Raw genomic sequence first — 16,755 nt, 5'->3', positions numbered from 1 at the left:
AATGTGTTTTTCTTCTTCTCTACATAGTAAGTGGGTGCATCTCTGCCTAGAGGTTGAGCCTTGTCTGTGTTTTCAGCCAAACTTCATAGAGCAGGGCCTCTGTTGTTCAGCATGTTTGTGGGGCAAGGAAGAGATAAGTAAAATAAAAACTGAAAAAAAAATCCCTCAGTATTGATCTGTTATGCATTGTGAGAGGATGAAGAAATAGTATTTAACTGAGATAGAGAATACTAGCCTTATTTATCAGAGTGGAGATTTGTGAGCAGGACAGATGACAAGAAATAATGCAAAGGTCGGCTTGGCAGTGCGGCTGAGAAGAAAGGAAACTGTCACGGCTGTAGACTGTATTCCATAATGCTCCTTATTTTCATGCTTGCAAAGTTAGCTTTCCAGCTTTTAATTTAGGAGACTCAGGGTAAGAGAAGATGGCTGGTTAAGTCCACAGACTTAAAGTGGACCTCCCGTTGGACCCTGTCTCGTGACTTTGCTGTTGGCATTAAATAGGTTAAACCTGGTAGGTGTCTGCTTTGTCACCCTTACAGTCACTGCTGTGTTCCAAGGTTATACAGTCAGCTAGGAGGAGGGGAAGAACATGAATCAGGATGCCTGACTCAACCTCATCTGCCACCTCTCACATCAGCAGTTTGATAGTTAGTGCGGGGAAGTTTGCGCAGGTGGGTGAGAGTGCACGGAACGAAGGTACAGAGTTGCCAGTGTGGAGAGAAGAGGGCTGATCCAAGGTTCACACAACAAGAGCAGCTGAAAAGGTGTGGGAGTTGATGTAGGCAGACATGAATTGCCCAAGGGTTTAAAAGTCAACTGTGATTTATTTGAATCTGATATGCTATTGAGTGCCCAGGGAGGATGTTGGGAGCATGCATTGTTTGGTCAAAGTAGGGGGTGAGGGAAAAGTTTTGGAGATGACATTCTCAGCTGTTATTAATAAAGAAGGGAGGATAAGAAGTTCCTCTATAAAATATACCGAGACTTAAAGAGGAGGGAACTGCAGCAGACAACAGAGAACTGGCTAAATAAGACTGGTGCAGAATGCTACCTCGTTTCTGGCCATGTTTCCTGCAGACTTTGAGTCTGAAGCATGTTCTGTACAATCTATGTGGTTGTTGTCTGTGGGGACCCCATCATCAATGTGATAGTGAGTGATTTCTTTCTGGGCTTCTCAATCCAGGAAGACTTGCCAATGCATCTTCATGGACTATGTTTGCTGGTTTTGAGGACCAAATGAAGCACAGGTTGCTATAAAAGACTGCATTGACAGTGCAGACAAGGCTCGCAGAGTTGAAGTAGAATTACCCACATCCGTGGGTAGCTGCCAGCTAGAAAATCCATGGGACAGTCTGTGAATCATAGCTTCTCTGCGTGCAAAGGGACAAGATGGATAGGGAAAATACAGCTTTGGGGGAGGCTGCCTGAAACAGCACATGGTTCTGAGACTCAGAGCAGGGCATTTATGGATAGTCAGAACTTATTTTATGAGAGACTGCTAATGCCCAGTGGTTTTCTTGGTTATGGAGAGTCATAAGTGGGGCTGATCCCCTGTTGACACAGTAATGCACTAATTGTTTCCTTCATTCATCAGGTGGCAAGTTCAAGCTTACTTTAAGTTGTCAGGTCATTTGTAGAAGTGTGATGCTCACTTGTGCTTTTATGACATTCTCCTACTCAGTACTAGACTGATGCAGTGATGGTCCATCCCACTGCTGCGCTTAGTGCAGGATTTCCCTGTGTAGCCTTGGCTGTCCTGGACTTACTTTGCAGACCAGGCTGGCCTCAAACTCACAGAGATCTACCTGCCTCTGCCTTCACAAGTGCAGGGATTACAGGCATGCACCACCATGCCTAGTTTTTCCTCTTTTTTTCAATGGATTCATAGTTACCCCTCTTTGCCAGCTTCAGCTTCTAGCCCATTTCACCCTTAGCAACTTCCTTAGAAGCATATCTTCGCAGTCTAGAATGCTATATAAAAATACATATGGTTCACTGGGCTTTTGGAGACAGCATGGGGCACCTTGGTAGTGGGAACAATAAAAGACGTTGAGTCCCCAAAATAAGTTTAATTTTAGATATGGTGGTGTAGAACTCAAATGTAAGATTAATTTTCACACCCATTATATATTTCTACTCTAATATGAGGTATTAGAGTACATCCATATAACTCAATTATAATACAAAGTTTACTTCCAATACTTTGAAAGTGCTTTTGCAGGCTGTTTAGGATAAGTAAATTGTTAGTTGATCAAATCGTGGCCATATCAATTATTAGTCTATTTTTATTACAAGGATATACATCTTAGTTGTAACAGATAGATATGATTCTATAGAGAAATAAGGTAAAATAGTTGGATAAGGTCTTCAAAAACTCAGAGACATACAGAATATAGCATTTAAAAATGTTTTAATTATTTTAAAGATTTACTGACAATGACACAGGTTGACTCCTGACAACACCCAGCCTAACTCAAAGAAGATGATGAGCATCAAAGAACCTCCTTATGGAGATGGCTTCAAATGTGGCAAACAAGCCACTGGGCAACATGTCCTTGTTGCTAGCACAGACAGAATTCTGCCTAAAAAAGGACAAGCTTTGATGCAGGCAGAGTTGACCACCAAACTCTGCCAAGACAGGGTAAGCAAGTCCTCAGTGGCTCCTATCTCACAAATATGTCTGTCAAATATATTGAGCCAGAAGGCTGAAGATGATGCTCCAACGTTATAGAGAGTTTTGAGTGACTGCTCAGGTAGCAGACTCTCTCTGTCATCTTCTCATTTGGAAAGCTACTAACCTGCTCTCCCAGCATACTCAGGTAATCAAATTTATTCCTTCTCAAGTCTCTGATGGGGTTGAAGATCAGAATTTCTTCTGTTTAGTTTTACAATTAAGCTTAGTTGTTTAGGGGTTAAGATGTTTTTAGGTCTAGATAGATGTTTTAAGTTGGTAATGATGAGATAAGATAGATACTGATTTACATTCGGAATTTTAGATGCACCAAGATAGGAAAGATGTTTTCTTCAAGGCTGCCAAATACCAATGGCCAAAACACTAAGAACGTAACATATATATGTATAATTCCTGATTGTGTCATGGTTCTTCTTGCTATAGGTAGCTTATTGTATATATGTATAATAATATAAATGTATATGAAAAAAATAAAAATATATGACAACAACAACAACAACAAAAACAAAAAGATGTTGAGTCAGATCAACTCAGATCTGTCACTCATCACCTTGGTCACCCTGAGGAAAAAAAAAATCACCTGTTATATGGATTAATAACAGATTTTAAAAAGTGAATATGGTTAAAATGGTAGACATAGTTTATTACATGTCAGTTATCAGCAATACCAACATTGTTGTCCAGGATTGTCAACCACACTGGTATTGAACATCTGCCGAATATTAAAAATCTTGCCTCTGCCTTCTACTCTTGTCAAAATGTCTTGTGTGGTTGAATTACTGTTCTCAAGTGCATAATTAAAGTATATAAGTACAATTCATTATTTAACTATGAGGTCTGGTGTATAGTATACTTGTTATTCTAAGAACCACAGTGACCTAGAGCCAGTCACAACAGAATAGAAGTCATGAAGCAGGAGAGTGGCAATAGATGCATCAATTGATGCCAACAAAGTCCTGAAAAGATCGAGAAACAAGAAACATTCTAGAGTGTGGTTCTGAGAACTGTTATAGATGAGATAATGTCTGCAAAGCAAGGTGGGGGGGGGTCTTAAAAGAAGTCAGCCAGGACTAACTGGAATTAGTCTCAGGACAAACTGCTGGTATCTAGACAGTGTTGAAACGGCTTCCTGAGAGGTGTTTGCTCAGTCACCCGGGATGAGGAGGAAATGAGTCGCCAAGCACGTTTAGCTATTCTCTGTGCATGTTCCATTAAGTCTTTGCAGTGAGTGTTCATGTGCCAGTTTTCCAGGCGAGGCCACTACGGCACAGGGACTTTAAGTAACCTTGGATAATGTCAAATTCTTTCTAGTGGAAGAGCTAGTCATCTTTTATGCTGTCCTTTCTTTAAAGTACAATTTGTACATCAAACAGCCTGTCATCAGCTGGACCATCAGAAATGAGTCAAATCGTACCCGATAAACTCTGCTTTAAGAAAGTAGACAGGTGGTGTCCTCGGGCCCGCTGGCTCCTACAATCCTTCCTTCACCTCTTTTGCAGGATTCCTTGAGCTCCACATAAGGTTCATCTGTGGGTCTCTGCATGTGCTCCCATCAGGTCTTGCATGAAGCCTCTCTGATGATGACTGGGCTAGGCTCTGGTCTATGATTGCAGAAGAATACCATTAGGAATTATTTCATTGACTCTTTATGTGCTTGCTCTTATTGTACCTCCTTTTGCCATGGCCGGTTGACATCCCTGGGGGGCCTGCACTTTTCTGAAGGGAAACAGAGGCAGAGTGGAGCTGGGGGAAAGGGGTTGTAGGGGGGAGGGACTGGGAGGAGAGGAGGGAGTTGAAACTTCAGTCAGGATATACTATATGAGAGAGGATTAAATAAAAAAAAGGAAAAGAAAAAAGAAAGAAGACATGGAGGAAGTACACCTTAGGCATATTTAAACAAAAAGCCAACAAGCATATAAGCCTTAGATATTGGATAAATCACTTAGATAGACAGAAGAAAGGAGCTACTGAAATGTGTTATTATAGCTGGTGGCACCCTAAGCAATTGTGGGGACAGAGGAGGCTTCTGCTTCTCTGTTCCATAGAGACCCGTTCACCTTGTTCTTTGTCTCTGAAGAATCTCTCGGCTCATAGTTCAGACTTCACACCTACTTTGCTTCCATAGTCTGGGGACTTTGAGGTCGTGAAAGTTTTTCTTAAAACAATATCAAGGGTATTAAAATGTCACTAACTGAAGTTTTACAGACCCAGATCTGTGGTTTCTGCAGGCCGGTGTGAATGCTTTCAAATTGATCTGTGAAGTGTTGAACAGCTGTGTCTATTACAAGCTTATGGGTACCTCTCGTGAATTTTAAAAAATCTCGTATTGTTGGTTGGTCACTTCTGTCATTTCAACTCAATTTTCACCTTAAGTTGTATATTTTTTCTCTAGCATAACATCAATTTCTTCAGCATTGCATTTTTGATTTGTCCATGAAATAAAGGCCCGTGTTCCTCTGAGAAACACTCCAGAATCCACACCTTTTCTTTCGTATAAAGTGCTTGGATTGCTTCTGAACAACCTTTGGCCTCTATAATGTGTGCATTCTGTTTACTCGTGGTCGCTTAGATAATGCTCTGAAAATACTGAATATTAAGAATGACTAAGTACATACAATTTAACTTTAAAACATGCACCCAACCCTGCATTTTAGTGAGGAATATTCTACAGAGAATTTCTATCAAGTGTAATAAATATAATAGTGTAAAAATAATTTTGGCTATGGTTTTTAAAACAGCCAGGTTGCTTTGAATATTATTTGAGCCATTTGTCTGTTCTTTCTCCCTGCACTCCCACCCCTTCGCTCCTGTCACAGAGAACTGTCTAACACTCGCGCTGTGCTATGTGTGAGGAAGAGCTGTGGCTGGAGTGAACGGGGTAAACAGGAGGCCATAAGAAAGGAGGCCACAGTGATGGAGAGATAAAGTGTAGTGCCACGCTGCGGAACCTTGTGTGCTATTGTAGAATCTTCAGCTTCGGCTTGAAGGTTATAGGAGCCACGTGGAGTATTTGAGCAGAAGTGTCACATCATCTATTTGGCAAGCTTCCTGTGTTAGTGTGTTAAGAATAGGCTGTAGAGGAAGGAAACACAATGAAGAATTAATGAGGAAACCTTGCATTAATACAAGCAAAAGGGGACTGGAGCGATAGCTCAGCTGGTTAAGAGCATTTGCTCTTGGGGAGGACCAAGGTTGAGTTGCCAGTACACATCCGGGATTGTCTATAACTCCAGTCCTGAGTAATTGATGCCCTCTTTTGGCCTCTGTGGCCACTATACACATACAATGTAATACATATATGCAAAAACATACATAAAATAAAAATAAGTGAAATCTTTAAAAATACAAAACAAGCAAAAGATGATTGTCAAGAGCCATAGCGGAGCTATTGAGTTCTGACTAGACTGTGGATTTATTCTGAAGGTAGAATTTGCAGGTAGAGTGGATGTGGATATAGGAGAAGGAGTCAAGGAAGCTTCCAAGGAGCTGGATCTGAGTAACCATAAAAAAAACTAAGAGGTTTTATTATGTGACATCTGGATAATAAAAATTCAGTTTTGGACATGTTTGGTTAGAAATGCTCATTGGAAATCTAGATGAAGTTCTTATCTGTACAGTGCTATTGTAAACTCAGAACTGATTTGGACATTGGGGTTGGAAGTAACTACTATGCAGTTGCGTCTATTACTTTGCTTAACCACTGTCAGGAAATAACATTACTAAAACAACTTAATGAAGGAGAGGCTTATTTTGGCTCACAGTTTCAGGGAATATCAGTCCATGTTAGTGGGAAGGCAGGGGCCTTAGTGTGGCTCTGTGAGCTTGTGGTGTGGTCTGTTCACATGCTGATGGATCAGGGAGGAAAGTGAGACTGAGATGGGAAGTAGGAAATTATTAGAGCCACCCGTAGAGACTCATCTCAGCTAGGTTTCATATTCTGTCCGCACAGTGCTCTGGACCACGTGTTCAAATGCATGAATCTGTGAGGAACAGTCACACTGAATCTGTATTAGGAGGTTTACAGTACAGTTGGTAGTAGAAACTATGAGGCTTGAACAGATTTCTAAAGACTGCCGTGAAAACCCTGGGATTCTGAGGTTGGGGAGACAAAGAGGGACTGATAAAGGCAATTGAGAAATGACTCAGTGTCTATTAGGATGCGGACAGAGGCCCACCCATTGACAAGCATGTGGGGAATGGAAAGAGACAGCAAGAATAGATGATTGCCTGAATCATCTTGTTCTGGAAGAGGTACAATAGCTAGTCTGGTGGCTGGCAGAGGATGAGAATTCAAGGAACATTGGTATCTCACTAATGACTAAAGTGAGTTGCTGCTGAAGGTGGAAATGCAAGAGACTAGCACATTTCAATCACCTTTCATGTTTCCTGGGAGGCCTGAATGACCTTTGTGCTCTCTTTAGCAACCCTCTAAAATTTACTCATCATTAATTTAGAATTTCAGGTTTGGGAACGTTTGTGATAAGAGAATTCTGCTAAGAGCACACAGTGTGCTTAATTAGGCTACTAGAATGCAGTCTAATTAGGGCTTTCATAAGAAAGTATTAAATATGTTTCAGTTTCCCATTAATTATAGATCTATTCATTCAAAAATGTTTATTGAGCATCTGCTATGAATCTAGGAGTCTATGGATGAAGACAGAAAGGGATGGAGTATGATGGTGGAGGGGTGAACACTTCAGCCAATAAAGACAGTGAAAATTAGTCTGGGCTGTCCCGGAGGTGCTCAAAGTACTGTAGTTGCAGTATATGGCAGAAGTAGCATTCATCTCTCTAGGGCAATTAACTGGAGCAGAGGAATTTGTACCCCTCATGGAAGTTAGATGGTAACATTGAGAGGGCCCCAAAAAAGCTGAATTTGGCAAAAATGGTCAACTCATGTATCAGGAGCAAATTACTGGCATAGTAGGTGCAAGGCAGATGGCGTATGTGTGAGTATGTGACAGGGCTGAAGTGAGGGCAATTGGTAAACCATGCACAGCCCAACAATGCATTCTTCTAGGCACTTCTGTTGCCTGAAAGAAGAGTTTGTTACATTAGTTATTGGGTGAGTTAAATGCCTTCTGTATTGAGTAGCTATTGAAAGCTATGAGGCTGAAAGAGATTTTAATGAAGTGTAAAGGGCTGCTGTGGCCACCCTTGAGTGTAGAGGTTTGGGAGACAAGAAAGAATTGATCAAGGTCACTGAGAAGTGTCTGAATAAAGAAAGCATACACGTGGGCAGTGCAGCAGAAACTGTCAGTCCACGAGGTCAATGGCTACCTGCTAACACCTTAAAGTATGATTTTTTAACGTTAGCCGCTTGTCCACGAACTGCATCCCTACCCCCTCATATGGATTTAGGTTGAACACACAGAAAAGACAAGCAAAGGACTCCATTAAAGATGAATGTGTCAGTAAGATGCTCAAGGCACACTAGCTAGGGGAAGTGCTTCCACCTTCCCACTCCATCCCCTTTGTTCCCTGAACAGAAAGCATTTTGCTTGGTGCTTAATGTAGGACTGGTGCTCAGTGCTGGTAGCCAGCAACATGATCAGAGTGGGAGCACAGCTTAAGGGAGCTATGGTGTATGGCTGAGCCTAGAAGAAAATAAGGACACATGGTGTCTAGGGTGACTTGAGAGCAAGCAGGTCTTAGGGATGGCGAGTCATTTTCTCCTGGTGGATATAGCAACTCACATCTTGGGGATTGTTTTCCGGGAGGATGACAACAGTAGTCACGATGATGACAACGGCAGCACCAACAACATTACAAACAGAGGAAGACGAAGGAGCTTGGTATATTTTACACAGTGCGAAGTGTTTATTAGGAGTTATCTCATTGACTCCTCATTGAATATTTATGGTGTAAAGAATATTGCTGTCTCGCTTTATAGATAAGGATGTTCAGAGAGGTCAAGGGGGGCTGGTGTACTTGTTTGGAGGATCCTTGCTACAAACTTAGTCTCTTAGGCCTATAATATATCTTTTCTGTAAGCTCCGGGCATCTGACCGTGGTTGACCCTGGTAACCTTACAGAAGGCTACCATAGAGCCCTGGAGCCAATGCATTTGTTGTGTGAATGAGTGAGTGTCAACAGCATGCATTAACAATTTCAAACACTATCCTAAGAGTCAGTATCTTATAATTCCTACAGTGTTTCATCTGCAATGAGACTCTTAGAGAAAAGCAATAATAAAGTAATAAAAGACTGACTATCTAAGATATTACTTTAGCGATCATCTTATTTATTTTCAATATTGTTCTGGGATTTCTCATTTAAAAAGAGATAAGTCTCATTAAACTAGAATCCCAAAATAACCAGCATGAGATATATATGTATATATACGAATTTTATTTTCAGTGGCAACGCTTTTTGTATTTAATTTTTTTATCTCTAATAAAGAATTAAATTGTTTAGTGACCTGAAAATTGAAAATTTTCTCTGCACCAAGACAACAGTGCTCGTTTGCAGACCGAGTGTGAAAAATGCCCTGCGGTGACGCTTTAGCTTTGCCACCACTTGAATGTCAAGATTTGTATTTTCCAGATTAATTATTAGTCTGGGCAAAGACTATGTGCTGTCATGCTTCACAATTAATACTCAGACTGTTTTGAAAGAGAGATAATTTGGTGTTTTGAAAGGGAGATAATTTTGTATTTTCTGGCTCATTCTTCAGGGGTGAAAATAAAAGCAGAGAATATACACTTCTCATCTGCATTTCAGGGGAGCCGGCAGTTGATTAATTAAGTTGTCAGCCCACCATAAACAACACGTGTCAGTTATGTTACAACTTTAATAAAGTTTTTAGAAATTTACATCAAAATTTTAATCAACATTACATGTATTATTTATAATACCCGGGTAGCATCGCTGTGGTGTATTTATAAGCATTGTGCACTGGTGCGGAATTTCAAACTTGATTCTTCATTAAATTTTAATTTCTGAACTTAGCTTCTCCAGGTGAGTACAAGCAGCAAATAACGCAGTCCCCACCCATCTCACGAATGAAAATTTGCTTCCCAGGCCATCAGGGCTTCCTTCAGCCCAGTCCAAGGACTGTGACACTTTGTTCCCTTTACGACTATGGTATGAGTGAGTGTACCCATGGTAATGTCTCAGCACTCTTGGGGTACAAGTGCCATATAAAAATGCTGAGGACCCAGGAGGAAATAGATGGTGTGAAGTGGAGGAACACAGAACGCAGCAGGAAGGGGAGGGTAGGTGGAGGACTGTATTCTACACATAAAAAATTCATGCTGAGCCTTCGCAAGCTGTTCAAACGAAAGTGATTAAGGCGAGACTAATGTCTTCATGTCACTTAGAGGAAGAAAGACACACTTTTTGAGCTGACTTTAGTTTTTTACTCTTAGAATTTATGTGAAGGGAAAAGGAGCATGGGAAATGCAATTAAAATAAAATTTTTTGTTCAACATGTGCTGCTTTAGATTGGCACTCCTGTTAATTCAAAGAAAGGGAGATTAGCATCAAATATTCAGCATCCTTTTGTGTGAGGAAAGCAAGCTCAGTCAACGGGCTTGCTACCTTTTTGGTGTTATCTTGCTAACGCAGAATTAAGAATTAAGATGCGGGAGGCAGGAGTCTGACCATTTAGAGAGATGGGGGCGCGGGTAACACAATGTTCACTGTGGTTTGAGATAAGCAGAGTAAACAAATCACTGCTCATGCAGGAACTAGGCTAGCCAGTCTGAAGGGCCCAACTTTTAAAGCCTCTGTATATCAGAGAACACTTTCCATGGAATGATTGTTTTGTTCATTTAAAAACAGCGGTGGGAGGGTGAAGGTTTCCCCCCTTTTGTAAATTATTGACACCTTGTTAATGCTGACGAGATAGAAAAACATTTCTCAAATTTGGCAGTGGGCAAAGGGTTCCACTTTTGGGTTAAATGATGAACAGTTTTCTTAAAGGCTTATAGTATGAAAAATGCCTTTGTGTGGTGTCTAATTTAACTAATTAGGGGCCACCAAATGCTCCAAGGACATGACAATTCTTTCACATTTCCACTGATAAGACTGACTGTCTCTTGGCAGCTGGCAGGCCACATGACCTTGAAAATATAATTTGATCTGCATAGAGCTTTTGCTGATTAGAAAAAAAAAACCACAACAAAAATAGTATAATAAAATTGGGGAAATTTTCCTCATATCTAGGTTAAAATTGCTTTTGAAATATATGATCATATCATACAGCTACAAATCAGGTGGAATGAAAAAGAAACCATTACCGTTTATTTACACCAATGGTTATCAACCTTCTTAATGCTGTGCCCCTTTAGCAGAGTCCCTCATGTTTTGGTGACTCCCCCAACCATAAAATTATTCTTGTTGCTTACTTCATAATTGTAATTTTGCTGCTGTTATGAATCCTAATGCAAATAGCTGTGCTTTCTGATGGTCTTAGGTGACTCTGTGGAAAGATCACTTGATCACAAAGGGGTCACGGACCACAGGTTGAGAACCACTGATTTAGACCAAGTCTTGCTAAGTAACTCAATCTGGCCTAAGACTTGCAGCCTTTCTGCCCCAACCTCCCAAGTGCTGTGATGACAGGTGTGCACCATCTTTCCTGTATGCACTTCCTAAACTCTCCAGCTTCCTCATGATTTTCAATGTGTTGATCAATATCATTATCCTTATGAATTCCCGGCACAGTTTTCATCTTCAGTGGTCTCTCTAACTCACTAAACCCACAATGGTGTTAGACAATTGCAAAGTACAGCAGGATCTAAGGATTTTGCATTCTCTGAGAAACAATTTCTGCCTGGGAATGACGTCATCTCTATGGAGACGTGAAGAGTGCACGCCGCTGTAACAGCATGGTTTTCTAGCACCTCGACTCAGTGTGTCTTGTGGGACTAATAAGCAAACATGCCCCAACAGGAATAGCTTAAACTCTCTCACTCCCTCTGCCTGCCTCCTGTATGAGCCCTACCCCTGTAGGTGTGCCGCATTTTCAGTCTCTGGTCTGTAAGTCTAGAAGTAAATAATCCTGAGGCTTCTGCGGGATTCTGACTGGAGCCTGCTGTCTGTGAGTGCCCTGGGCTTGGTGAACCTTGGCATTCTGAATAAAAGAGTACCTTTTTCTTGAGCATTTTCCTTAGTGAACTCAAGCTAAATATCTTTTACTTAAGATGAGGGATGATTCAGAATGTGTTATGGTTTTGACGCAGTGACTATCTCTATTGAACTGATAGTGGATTGTGCCCAGCAAATGGTTATTGAAGTTCACTCTTATGGACAGTACGTGGTCACTGACACCAGTGGGACTTTGTCTCCAGAGTTGGGCACAGTGGTGAGTTTGACAAAGTTTTTCTGGTTCTCCATCCCTGGGTTGGGGTGCTTGATAAAAGTTATTCATTAGTGGAGACTTAAGATTTTTATGTATTAAAATGTTAAAGATTTGTCTTACTTTTAATCACATGTCTGCCCTAAATTCATTAGGAGAATCTCCCCCGCCCCCGTGTGTGTGTGTGTGTGTGTGTGTGTGTGTGTGTGAAGGTGCATGCGCATATGGGTGCCTGAGGATGTCAGGGGCATCAGATCCTCTGTAGCTGGAGTGATAGGTGGGTGTGAGCCAGCTGATGTGGGTGCTGGGTATTGAAGCTGTTTTCACTTTTTCTGAGGTATCTCTCCAGGCCCAGAGAAACTTTAAATTACCCGCCTTTAAACATGGAGGCTAGAAATGTCAGCAAAAGTCCCAGGTCTTTACTGAACAGCTGACCACTCCTAGGGGTCAGCGTTGATGAGATTTATTTTCAAAGCATTTTTTTTTTTACTTCTTGTGAATGAAGCTTGTTATGTTTGTTGAGTCAGAGAAAGAAGAAACAGCATCAGGGGGAATTTAGATACTAGAAAGAATTGCTTTGGGCAGATGGAAGCAAAGACAAGGGATCAATTGCCGAGGCTCATCTTATACCTGGGAAATGGTATGATAAGCCAGAGAGTTCGTGCTGGGCTGGACACACCTTACCCACTGAGAGTCTTTAGTGACCTCCTGTAAGGTGAACTTGTGTTCTTCCCCCTAAAAATGATACGTAGGGGCTGGAGAGATGGCTCAGAGGTTAAGAGCACTGACTGTTCTTCCAAAGGTCCTGATTTCAACTCCCAGCAACCACATGGTGGCTCCTATCATCTGTAACGAGATCTGGTGCACTCTTCTGGTGTGCAGGTGTACATTCAGGCAGAACACCATATACATAATAAATAAATAAATAAATAAATAAATAATTTAAAAAATGATACGTAGAATCCCTAATCCCCATTGTTACAGTGGTTGGATTTGAAGCTTTTAAGATGTGGTTAAATCATGAGGTTGGAGCCCTTGTGAAGTAGGTTAGGTCCTTTCTGTACATTTTGAAGGAAGAGCTTTCTACAAATATGTAAGTTTTCTTGGAATTCACAGTCTTCCTGCTATAGTGTCCCCACTGCTGAGATTACAGACTTACACAACCACACTCAATGAGGTAAGTGTCCTTGCAAGAGAGGCTCAGAAGAAAATGTGCACTGTTTTACTCATGTGTGGGCATGGTGAAAAGTTGGATGTATGTGGACCAGAAGAAAGGCATGGTCATGCTTGTCTTGGAGTTCCCAGGTCTCACAGCTGTGAGAATAAGTCACTGTGGTTTATAAGCTAGCCAGTTTGTGTGGTCTCCTGTTACAGCAATTTGAATTGGCAGAAGGAAATTGATCCAGGCTAAAACATTAATAATAAGGATTCCTGAGAGTTACTCTTATAGGTTCTGATTCTGGGGTCAGATGGGGCCACAAGCTACTGAAATAGAAAGCAGTGACTTGATGAACTTCTGATATTACAAATGCGAGTGCCTGAAGGATATATAATTTTTAAGACCTAAAGGATTAATCCTGTTGGAAGGTCATCAGGTTTCTGAACTAGCTTAGTGTCTCATAGCAGCTGGTACTTGGTAGGCCAGGATATTTTGAGCATCGTATCTATAAAAAGAGGTAAGCAGTGCTATTTGGGGAGTTCTTTTCTTTCTCTGTCTGTGTGTACTATATCTTGTGGAAGAGTAGGTGGTATGAGCAGACCAATTATCAGTTTTAAATAGAATAAGTGTAGGTCTCTGTGATTGCAATTAAATCCTATATAAAGACTCATTTAGTCACTAGTGGCAGAAAATCAACCCAAATCACTTTAACAGAAAGGAGAGCAGTTAGTTCACATTTTCGAGAAGGAGAGATCCAGGTATTTGCCGAGCTTGGCCAGCCTCCATTTTTCGGTTCTGTCTCCTGTGACAGCTTCATTCTTAGACCGCGTCCGTTAGGAGTGGCTCAGAATGGCCTCCAGGAGCTGCGGTTTAACTGGATTTGGAGCTACAGAGCACAAAGGGTTTCCATTTCCCAAGAGAGTCAAGACAAAGGCAAGGATACATTCTAATTTGCAAGATTGAGTTGTGTGATTATCTAAAGGACCAGCCACTATACTCAGGTAAATCTGACTTTGATTGGCCTGGAAAGGATCACATGCTCATTTTAGTCTGATGACTGTAGTACTGAAATGGAAACGCCTAGGATGAGAATGGGCCTTATTCTTCACCTGAAAATAGGTCATAGCTGCCAAATGCAGGGCAATGGGTGGGGGGAGATGGCTCTTTTGGTAAAGTGCTCACTGTGCAAGCATGAGGACTTGAGTTGGCCTCCCAGCACCCACTTAAAAGAAAAACATCTGAAATCCCAGTGTTAACGAGGCAGGGACAGAAAGATCCTGTGGGGTTTGCTGCTCAGTTAGTCCAGGCCAACCAGTGAGCTCCAAGTTTAGGGAGAGACTCTGCCTCAAAACGAAGGTGGAGAGCAGTAGAAGAAGACATCAGGCCCCTCTACCCTGAACATGTGCATTTCCTCACACACACATTTGAAACACACACCCATATCCACACACACACACACCCACACCCACCCACCCACCCATACCCACACCCACCCACCCACTCACACCCACACACACACATACACACACACACACACACACACACACACACACACACACACACACACACGCACACACACAGATTTAAAAACAAAAGTAAGTAGAATTATGGTTGAATGACTGAAACCCACAGATTTTTCAGCACAGAGAGAATAAACTAGTAAAGATCAACATCTGGGAGTTTTTAGATACAACAAAAATCCACCTTTTTAGATACAACAAAAATCTCAAATTAAAGAAGGAATAGAAAGACTGGTGCTAATGTCTTTCTTGTCCTTACTAAAAGTTCACTTCAGAAACATGAACTTATATGTAAAAAAGTTTCCTAAATCCAAAACAGTGGTGGAACTTAGCCTAGGCAAAAACAAACAAACAAACAAACAAAAAACAAAAACATTGTGTGTGTATGAGGCCCATGTGTTGCAGCACATTTGTAGAGGTCAGAGGACAACTTTCAGGAGCTGATGGTCTCCTTTCATCACATAGGTCCCAGAGATCAAACTTAGGCTGTCAGCCACGGGAGCTAAGACCTTTGCTTCCTGGATCCTCTTGCTGACCATGAAAACATTTCAGACATCTTATTGGTGACTCCTGAGTTAGACAGAAGACTATTTCTCACTTCCTGGAAGATGGTCATTATGAACAGAGAAAATGTTGAGTCTTAAAACAAATCAGGCCCAGAGAAGACACCACTCCACAGGGCCAGTGGCTCGTTGACAAAGCTGGAAAAGCGCATCTCGGATGCATTCACCCCCAACTCATTGGAGAGATAGATGAAAAACAGAAAATCAGTGAAGGCTCCTCTGGTGTGTGGGATGAGAAGAAGCAAAATGAAGACATTTTCTTGCACAACTGTTGGTATGCTTGGTGTTTTTAATGATTTGTATTTGACATAAATGAAATTTCAAAATCCATTGGGTTATTATGACAAGAAAATCCTCCTGGTTATGCTGTAAGCACCATTCCTGTTCTCTGATTCCTATCACACGTCTGCCTGCTTCCTAGGCGAGTGAGAGCTCGTGCACAGTGAGAGCTCAGCTTGGGCTTCTGGACAGCTACGGCATTCCTCTGCGTGACACTAGAAACTTCCAGATCAGATTTTGCAGGTGAAACTTCAACCCTTTAATGAAGATGCCAGCTTCAAGGGGCACGGGATGTGCAGGAATAGATGGGCACCCTGGTGAGATACTCCACAGACTAATGAAAAATGACATTTCAGAAATTCCTGGCTTGAGAAGCTTTGCTAAGAGTGCGAGGAATTGTTCCGTTTACCTGTTGGCTTACAGGTATTTTCTCCTTTCTCTTCTTCACCGGACTCTTTGTCTCCAAATAAATTTGTATCAAGTCATAGTAATTAAAGTAGTCAATTAACACACCTAGAACACAGCTCCTGTGCTCAGGGCTTAGGGAACACCGTGTAAGAGGCGGGAGAAAGACTGTCCCAGCCAGAGGACCAGGACATCTGCTTTGAGAGCTTTTCTAAAAAAGAGCACAGAGTGGACAGGGGGTTGGATCTGAGGGCGGGGGGAAGGGAAGGAGGTAAAATATGAACAAGATATAATGTGTGAAATTCTTTAAGAATTAATAAAACGTTATAGTGAAGTAACCCAGATCCAGAAAGAGCAAAATAAAATAAACAAAATGAAACTAGTCAAAGATAAACAAACATAAAAAAATATTTATTACTTTATTATTCAGAGAGAAAGCCCTCTCTCTCTCCTCTCTCCTCTCTCTCTCTCTCTCCCCGTGTGTGTGTGTGTGTGTGTGTGTGTGTGTGTGTGTGTGTGTGTGTGTGTGCATGTGAATGTTTTTATTCCTATGATGGGGCACATGTGTGTACATACATGTGTGTATATACATGTGTGTGAATACACGTGGAGGCCAGAAGTTAGCGTCTGTTGTCTTCTTCGATCGGCCTCTTTCTTATATATTGAGACAAGGTATCTCAGTGAATTGGGAGCTGAATTTGAGTTAAGGCTAATTTGGTGAGCTAGCTTGCACCAGGAATACTTGATCTCCACCTGCCAAGGGTCATCCTCCATGCTCATGGGCTGGGGACTGAATTCCAATGTTCACACTGGCACAACCAGTGCTTCCG

General features: G+C 41.5%; 1 long non-coding RNA gene across 1 annotated transcript in view; it reads right to left on the bottom strand.

Moving 5' to 3' along the window:
* The window catches only part of LOC311607716, a 612,504-nt gene extending 597,771 nt beyond the window's left edge, over window positions 1-14,733 (bottom strand). The window contains exon 1 of the long non-coding RNA XR_014782712.1: window positions 14,682-14,733. This is a non-coding gene — a long non-coding RNA (uncharacterized lncRNA). The remainder of the gene's footprint in view (window positions 1-14,681) is intronic.
* Between the last annotated feature and the right edge of the window lie 2,022 nt (window positions 14,734-16,755).

This window comes from Acomys minous, assembly GCF_964271855.1.
Source record: "Acomys minous genome assembly, chromosome: 10".
NCBI lineage: Eukaryota > Metazoa > Chordata > Mammalia > Rodentia > Muridae > Acomys > Acomys minous.
The sequence above is the reverse complement of the archived record's forward strand: the minus strand, read 5'-3'. Positions and strand labels throughout refer to the sequence as shown.